The 8,287-nt window shown below is 36.4% G+C and overlaps 1 long non-coding RNA gene across 1 annotated transcript; it reads right to left on the bottom strand.

Moving 5' to 3' along the window:
- Nucleotides 1-1,095: 1,095 nt before the first annotated feature.
- LOC139740633 (uncharacterized) lies at nucleotides 1,096-3,400 on the bottom strand. The gene is made up of 3 exons (XR_011711571.1): nucleotides 3,331-3,400; nucleotides 2,616-2,783; nucleotides 1,096-1,165 (listed from the first exon to the last, which is right to left on the bottom strand). It is a non-coding gene; the product is annotated as an uncharacterized lncRNA (long non-coding RNA).
- Nucleotides 3,401-8,287: the final 4,887 nt, after the last annotated feature.

An 8,287-nucleotide genomic window follows, 5' to 3' on the forward strand; every position in this document is an offset into this window, starting at 1 on the left:
AATCTTACAGAGCATACCATTCTAAGAGGCATTCGAAGTTTATTCGATTAATCCAATCAATTCTTGATATTCAAAAACAAAGTAAAACAAAGCGATCCTAATTAATGGTCGGTCCCACCTTTTATTAGCATGACTTTGTTTTGGATATCTTAGCCATTTCAAAACCAGTTTTCATTAAAATAAACGTTTGATTTGTTTTGGAATTACTTACTCTTATATATTTCATTAGCGGATTCTCATTATCTCACCAAAAAAAGTATGAAACCGATTGAAGCCAGGTCTCAACCAAATTTATACTATACCTTTAATTGCTCTTAAAAATACTACTTCGTCATCTTAAATACGTACAGCCCATAAACTTGAGCCCTCTGTGAGGTCTAAGGTGATTTGTTCCATAGTTTTGAATTATTTGCAACACAACAGTCAGTGTAGGAATACAATGATATATCTTTTGTGAGAGGGCGGGATTAAAGTATGCGGATTTTTTTTCTAACATTAAATAAAAAAAAATCGACATGTTCTTAACACGGTCATACTTGGCACCGTGTTTACCTATGCTCTGTGACAGCACGCTACATTTCAGATACAGAAGAGAGGGAGAGAGAGAGAGAGAGAGCTGGAAATAAAGAAGGAGAAACAAAACGATATTTAAGGCCAATGGTTTTACTACTAAATAGCATTGGTTTTTGGCATCATACACTGAAAAAATCTTCGACGCGACAACAAATTTCCAATGATAATTACTATTCTATACAATAATATTATGTCTTATTTGAGGCAAATATTGTACGTCCACATGTACTTTGGTAGATGAACCGAGAACCCTTTCCCCTCCCCTGTTAATCATTGTAGCTTATAGGATCACGAAATACAGGAAAAGTAGTCCTTGAAAATGTACACAGGCGTGCATAAAGGTCGGGAATACATTTTATGTGTTTCTGTATGGATTAGCATCTGAAAGACTCTTCTTTCTTTGTGTGCCGAACACGAGTCATTACTGAACCGGAAGAGAATAAAAAGGTTAAGAAGAAGTTAAATTAAAGACATTTTGCCCTATTCAGGCGTTGTCGTTGTCTCGAATTGCTTGAAATTTCGCCCCTATTTCAGAAGCAGTTGCTGGAAAATGGCTGATGTGATGCTGCCCTCATAGTGACGTCAGTATGATCTGGAAGATAAATGAAAGGGTACATTCAGTTGAGTTGTGTGGTTGGGACTCTCTTGCTGACACTCACGGACATTGTTATGTGATGATATAAAACTCGACTAGTATGATTGTGGCATAGAGAATAAAGCTTTTGACTGACGGAACGGGAGATCCCGACTTGGAATCTTGCCTTATGCTTTTGTCTATTTGGAAGATGTTACCCTATACAATATCCTTCGTCATCTTGTTGTAAACTTGGTTCCTGACAATATTTGGGCAACAATATTGACAGAACCCTGTCTGACAGGACTCCCAGCAGTGAAGAGGCTGCCTACGTTGGTAGGATTACATCATCACATAGGATTCTATTTTATGCCTTTCGACCACGATGCGATGTTCAAAGCCTTGTGCAAGAAGTCATACAATCAGTCCTGTTATATAAATTCATGGCGGGTCTTTTATTATGAACCACGGCAAAGTGACAAAGATATTTTTTACGTTAACCTTTTCATGAATGAGAGAGACAGAGAGAGCTACGATTTAGATGAGCAAAATCATACACGATAACCTTTGTCCGTTTGTGGTGTTCAGCAAAACATCTGCCAAGTTTCATGAATACATCACGCAGCACGTACGTGTTGACAATAACGTGCTACCTCTTATAGAATGTGGGTTTTCGGACACTACCGCATCCAGGTTTTGACAAGACAGTGACTAATGTTTCTAACTTATGTTTCCTTCTTGCTCTGTGTAAAGTCGTGTTTTCATTTCATTTTCTGTGAAAACGCCTATCTTGGAAGCCCGAACCAACGTTACCCGCTATATCAATTTGTGTCCCCTCTCCAGCACTTAGGACGGATCCTCTAACGTGATGATGAATTGAAGCAAAAGGTGTAAAATCAAGAGGACACCCAACTTGTATGTCGTTTCAAAGTTTGCACTGATTTTCTTTTCCAGGTACATTTCGTATGTTATTCAACTTTCTTCCACAAACTCAGTGTCGTAAACTTTTTATTTTGCTCACTTTTCAGTCGTCATGCTGATCTCGTGTCTCTTGAGCTAGTTTCCTTTATTGATAAGATGTTGACAGCATGATGCGTTCGAAATGTCATCATGTCCTAATGTATTCATAAATAAGTTAATTTTGCATGATAAAAAAGTCCTCGCGATAATGGTCTTGATTGCGGAAAGGAAAATAGTAATAACATACATAGATATCAATAGTAACAAGTGAAACGGTTATATTGACAATGATGAAAGCATATAGGCCTAAATATATCAACCATCGGTTAATGAATTGATTCAATTAGAAAGATAAACCTAAACAAATATAAGATTATGTTCTCGTTAAACGCTATCCAACCTTTTGAAAATTTCCACAAGGTTCTGGGGAGGCCAAATATGTATACGGATATTGAAGTGGAAAAAAAGTTCCACATTATTCTGCGATTATGTGACCACTTGAACATACCTCTTCAATTTGGCGTTGAACATCGGGCGGTAACTGTTCAAAGAGGCTATCAAGGACACACGTCGGTCGCTTGACTGTGGATACTGAATTATGAACTGGCGCCCTCACAGGTTCGTCGTCTATTTCGCTATCGGGTGCTTCAAAGAAGCTACTTCTTTTCCGCGTTGCCTGAAGAAAACAGAAAGTGAGCTGAATGAATACACATAATGTATTTAAAAAGAGTGACATCATTCTAGATTGGCATAACCACAACATGCAATTGAGAATACGATGGACTGAAAAACAACCTACAATACAATTTTCGAGCTGGTGCTACATATTCACTGAAAATTTCGTTTTCCGTATTCCCACAAGATCAGAAAGTCAGATCAGAGGCTTAACTCTAGCAGAAATATGTACTCAAGAAATCCTATGGAAACGAAATGTACTATCATGATGGAAACACATGATACGTGCACAAACACACACACACACATATACATATACATATACATGTACATATACATATACATATACATATACATACATACATATACATATACATATACATATACATACATATACATACATATACATATACATATACATATACATATACATATACATATACATACATAAATACACGTGCATATTCACACACATATACACATACACATACATACATACATACATACATACATACATACATAAATGATGGCTGTTTGTAAGTACTTACGATTCCAAAATAACACGCTTCACAAGCAGGCACCCATGTCTTGCATAATCGACAGTCTCCACAACCTGTGGTGACGAGGAAATTGATATTGAATTTATTCCTTAATGGCATCAAAGGTCAAACTTTATAAAACAGAGGAAGACTAATTGTTCATCATTACTTGAATGTTATGAGTTCGTTGTAGCACACTTTGAACATGGCGGCACAATATCGGGAAGATGTAAAAGTTTATCATTGCTTATCCATACTCTACTTGGTTCACGAAAGAAAGTTTTCCTCTTGATATCTGTCGAATTTACTGTCAAATGTTGTGAGCAGTAAAGAATTGTCATTGAAATCAACGACAAATGTCCCCGAAGGTGAAACTGAAATTTACGAAAAAAACAAAACAAAATCTATGACATAAATATTTATGTAATGTCATTTACAATATTTTGCTCCAGATGATGCACATTGGAAAATAAACATGCATGCACATGCACAATGTTCTACATAGGCAGCAAATGATTGTGTCACTACTATTAATAATCTTGGCAGCTACCATGTGCTTTTATTTTCTCAATTTTCTCTTCCATGTGTTTCATTGACGACATCACTTTTCATTTCATTACACTTGGTAGCATACTGTAGTGTGACAATTCAGGGACAATAGTTTCTAAATTTGTCCGGCTATTGACACCGATTCGATTTCGTCTCGGTGTCAGCGCAGGACGAAATAAGAGAGTCAACAACCACTTCGCTCTTCTCAGTCAATGAAAGGAATCCGTCAAATATTAGAATTCGTCCGCGCCCCAGTGTGTAATTACATCAGTATTCCCTTTGTTTGATTCACAAAGAGAACAGATAGCAGAGCAACCGTCTCCACCGTGTAGTATGACGTAGCGGATGTTTCTTCCGCACTCGTAAGGTATCTCACGGAAAGAATAGAGCTTAAAATAGACTGAGTAAACATTTATCTTTCCAGCGAGATTGGGAAGATCAAAATACCTTGCTAAGCAATTATGATCCTTCGCAAATTTCTTAATGTTGACTCTCTACCATACCTTCATATGAATAGATATATATTTACGTACATACATGCATTCATACTAACAAACATACATACATACATACATGTAGGCCCATCAGAGAAAATAGATGTACAGAAAGTTAAGCTATTTAAGGTATCTCATTGTAACGACATAATTGACTGAGACTAAAATGATTAATTCGAATAATATCATTTCTTGAGCGTGACAAACGATATTAATTCTGACATTCTTCTACTGCCAATTCAATTCAATTCAATTCATTTATTTTCATTATTTTTTTTCAAGCAAAACATAATACAGAATAAATCAGGAATTATAACATAGGCATACATTCAACTGTGTAAAGGATAAACAGTAGTTAACAAATGAAGGTATACATGCATACCGGCAAAATACAAAGTTCTGTTTAGAGAAAAAAAAACATGTTTGTATCCTGTGAACAACTCAACGGATTCTTATGTGTTGGCTCAGTGAGTAGAGCGGCTGCCCTCACAATCGGAAGGTCGTGGGTTCAAACCCCGGCCGCGTCATACCAAAAGACGTTAAAAGATGGGAGTTGCTGCTACCTTGTTTGCCGTTCAACAGTTGAAAAGGTTAGAGCAACGTCGATCTGGCGCTGCTCAGTGGCTGCCGGGCCCACGATCAATTGGGCAAAAAGAATTTCCATTCTCGGACAATAAAATTTGGAGTTTATATCCAAAACAATTATTATTATTATTATTATTATTATGAAAATACTTGTTTACAAGTATTAGTCAAGGCAAATATGGGGACGTACAATATGTTTAAACAATTTAAAGTAACTTCAAAGTTATTGAAAGAGAGAGAAAGAGAGAAAGAAATGAAGTTATTAACTTTAATAAGCGCTGTTCTCCCGAATTCACGCTCGCCTTTCAACAGAGCACCGGTACTTTTGTATAGCAATCATTACATTTCTTCATAAGGCTTCGATCTGTCCTCAGAAGCAATTAGATTCAGAAGTCTAAGCGATCCATCAATCAAGAAAATATACATACAAACGTAATGTAAAAATCAGTAGTACACTGTTTGCATTAATAGGAAATCACACACAAAGGCTTTGCCTAAACTATTTGCTGGCTTATCTATAAAAAAAATACTATTTATTCATTATCATCATTTATGTTATTGGACAAAAGAAGTGTGCTTTCTTTCATATAAAAGGATTGTTGACGTAGAGGTAAATTTCTATCAAAGTCGGTATTTAAAAAAGAAAAAAAAAAGGCTTGTTGTTTCGAAGCTTCGTTGATATAAAAACGAAATAAGGCCCGCTAATACGCACCATTTCTTTTTTCGGATTAACGAACCTGATTTCATTTTCACTCTTTCGAACTTCGGACTAACGAACCTTATTTCTTTTGCAGATTAACGAACCTTCGTAATAAAGAACCAATGTCACTAGAACATCACACATATACTTAGGGGCGGGGGGATGACAGTGTTCGAAAAAACATCCTTAAATTCCAAAGATACAATATACATTTTCTGCTTGGTTAACCTACATGTACTGTCAAGTGCAAGTGCAAAGTAAGCGAAATTGTACTTGGAGGTATCCTAACAGCTGCCTAACGTGTTGATTCATGTTCGTTTTTAATGTTTTTTTAAACAAATTTATTTATTTAAAACAATTCGAATTGAATATTTACTGAATGGTGACCATGAAAACATGAGGAGAAAAAACTTCTCTTCTTAGCTTTTTCGGCTGATAACCTCTAAAAATCTAACGTCTTTTACATGTGGGTTGCGTGTGTGCATGTGTGTGCCGATTTAGCCTGATTTGAAAAGCTGAGCACACCGGTGGGAAAAGTTATTAGCTGGTGTTTATTTTACACCGTTCGCATATCTCCCATTTTTGCTGGTAACGTTCACACCTCTGCCCCGTAATTGAAATTCAATATGACGCTACCGCTACCACGACCCGCTTACAGGCTAAAAATAAAAGACCATAAGCTAATTTAGGTTTACGGAAACACGTGCTTTTGCTGTTATGCTACAGAGGATTACCCAAAATCAATCATCTCATTCTCCCTGGCTCTTTCTTTCCTGAAAAAAAATTCTCTGATGTAACACCATAGAACTCGCTACAATCTTAAAATGTAATGAGAACGTCATATCACTCCTGTCTTATATGTGAAGTCATATCTGTTTGTATGATTTAAGTTGATATTTTTTATGATTTTCTAACAAGGTAATTTCATCAAATGTCAATATTCTTTATGTTTGACTGTGGCATTATATAAAAAAGAAATCATTTTAAGCTACGATGTAAGTTTTTGCATTTCTATTATGTAAACAGGGCTCTCTAGAAGAGCATGACCTGTGCACGCAGATTTTGCAGAGACTTCCCTGGTTGGTGCAATAAAACTGAAATAAGTAATGACTGATTGATTGATGACTAGACGATTAGATAAATAAATCATCGGGAAGTGAAGACTGTAAGAAGGAAGGCAACATGAGCTTTAAAGAATAAAATGTCATGTTTGTCCAGCAGTTCGGAATGGTCACTAATAGCTCCTTCTTCCTGTTTGATTTGGTACTTAACTATTATTATCTGCCTTATTCGCGTAGTTGTGACGATAGCAGAGGCTGCGGTGCCACTGAAGCAAACAAAAACCAAGACAGCAGTAGAGGATGAAGGTAGTGCGGTGTGGTGACTTGTTTAATGCACTGCATCATGTTTACTTCTCGCTCCACAATTACTTCAACTATTTTACGCAAAGCCAGCTGAATATTGACAAAATGATTTTCCAGTATTAAATATAGATACATTTTCCCGATTTCCCCCTTTTCCTTTCTCTCGATTTGTTAAATCTAAAAGAGCTCAGTTTGCCCATTAGTTTTCCCTGAGCATGCGTGTGTCTATTTCTCGTATGCATATCATGTGTCTCCATGTCAGTGAACATTGTGAAGGCACTGTTATCATTGAACGCCTCTTACCAACAGCCTTTAATACTGCTTACAAACACTGCCATCAATAATTAGGGTGAAGCTTTTTTTATCTGTTTCAACATTATCACGTCACTGCACTGAAAAAAAGATAGAGGAATTATATGCCATGATGACTTCTCTAGTTCTGTAACTCTCATTTTAATAATTATCGATAATGACAAAATATCTATACCCTAGGGTATTTTTGTTTTTGTACGTGCATTCTTGTAATGATGCAGGGGGCACCATTTTAATGTATGTAAGCCCAAATGTCATCAACTTGATAAGCTGAAATAAATGTTTGCCCTCGCCTCTCAAGAGCTTCAAAGAAACAAAATTATGACGACAGACTTTCCAATTCACATAACCACAACACGGTCAAAAATGTGTAGTACGAACTCCACGAGAATGTGATGCCACATCCTTAGTCGAACATCATTTGGGGTTTTTATTTTTTTTTTTGGTTTTTTTTTTGGTGTGTGTGTGTGTGTGTGTGTGTGTGTGTGTGTGTGTGTGTGTGTGTGATTAAAGAGAATTTAATATCATGTGTGCTTTATCACATAATCAATTACAGGAAGGGTGTTCTATCGATTAACCCATTTTGATTCTGTAAGAGGACAGTTTTTCAAGACAATGAAATTATCACAATCGCTTGCATTGAAAATTAAACGTTACAAATCAACCACTACAATTTTCTTTCTACATGGTAGTAAGATTTATCTAGCCCGACGGTATGACAAGACGTTCGTGATTTATTAATTTAAAATTGTTTCGTGTTCGAACGAAAAACGACATTTAATGCAAAGCCGTACTTCGCAGTCCACTTACTTACTTTCTGCCAGCCTGTCTTAATTCATTAGTGCAAGGTTGCACAATGTGAAATCGCCCTATTTGACGTGGCGGCGCATTCGAGAAAATGTTTGACGTCATTAGCAACGGGTCATGGTAAGGAGACAAGAATTGATTGAAATGGAGTTTGA

The sequence above is a fragment of the Diadema antillarum genome, unplaced genomic scaffold, assembly GCF_040938485.1.
Source record: "Diadema antillarum isolate AM-2024a unplaced genomic scaffold, OU_Dant_1.0 seq00000870_RagTag, whole genome shotgun sequence".
NCBI classification, from domain to species: domain Eukaryota; kingdom Metazoa; phylum Echinodermata; class Echinoidea; order Diadematoida; family Diadematidae; genus Diadema; species Diadema antillarum.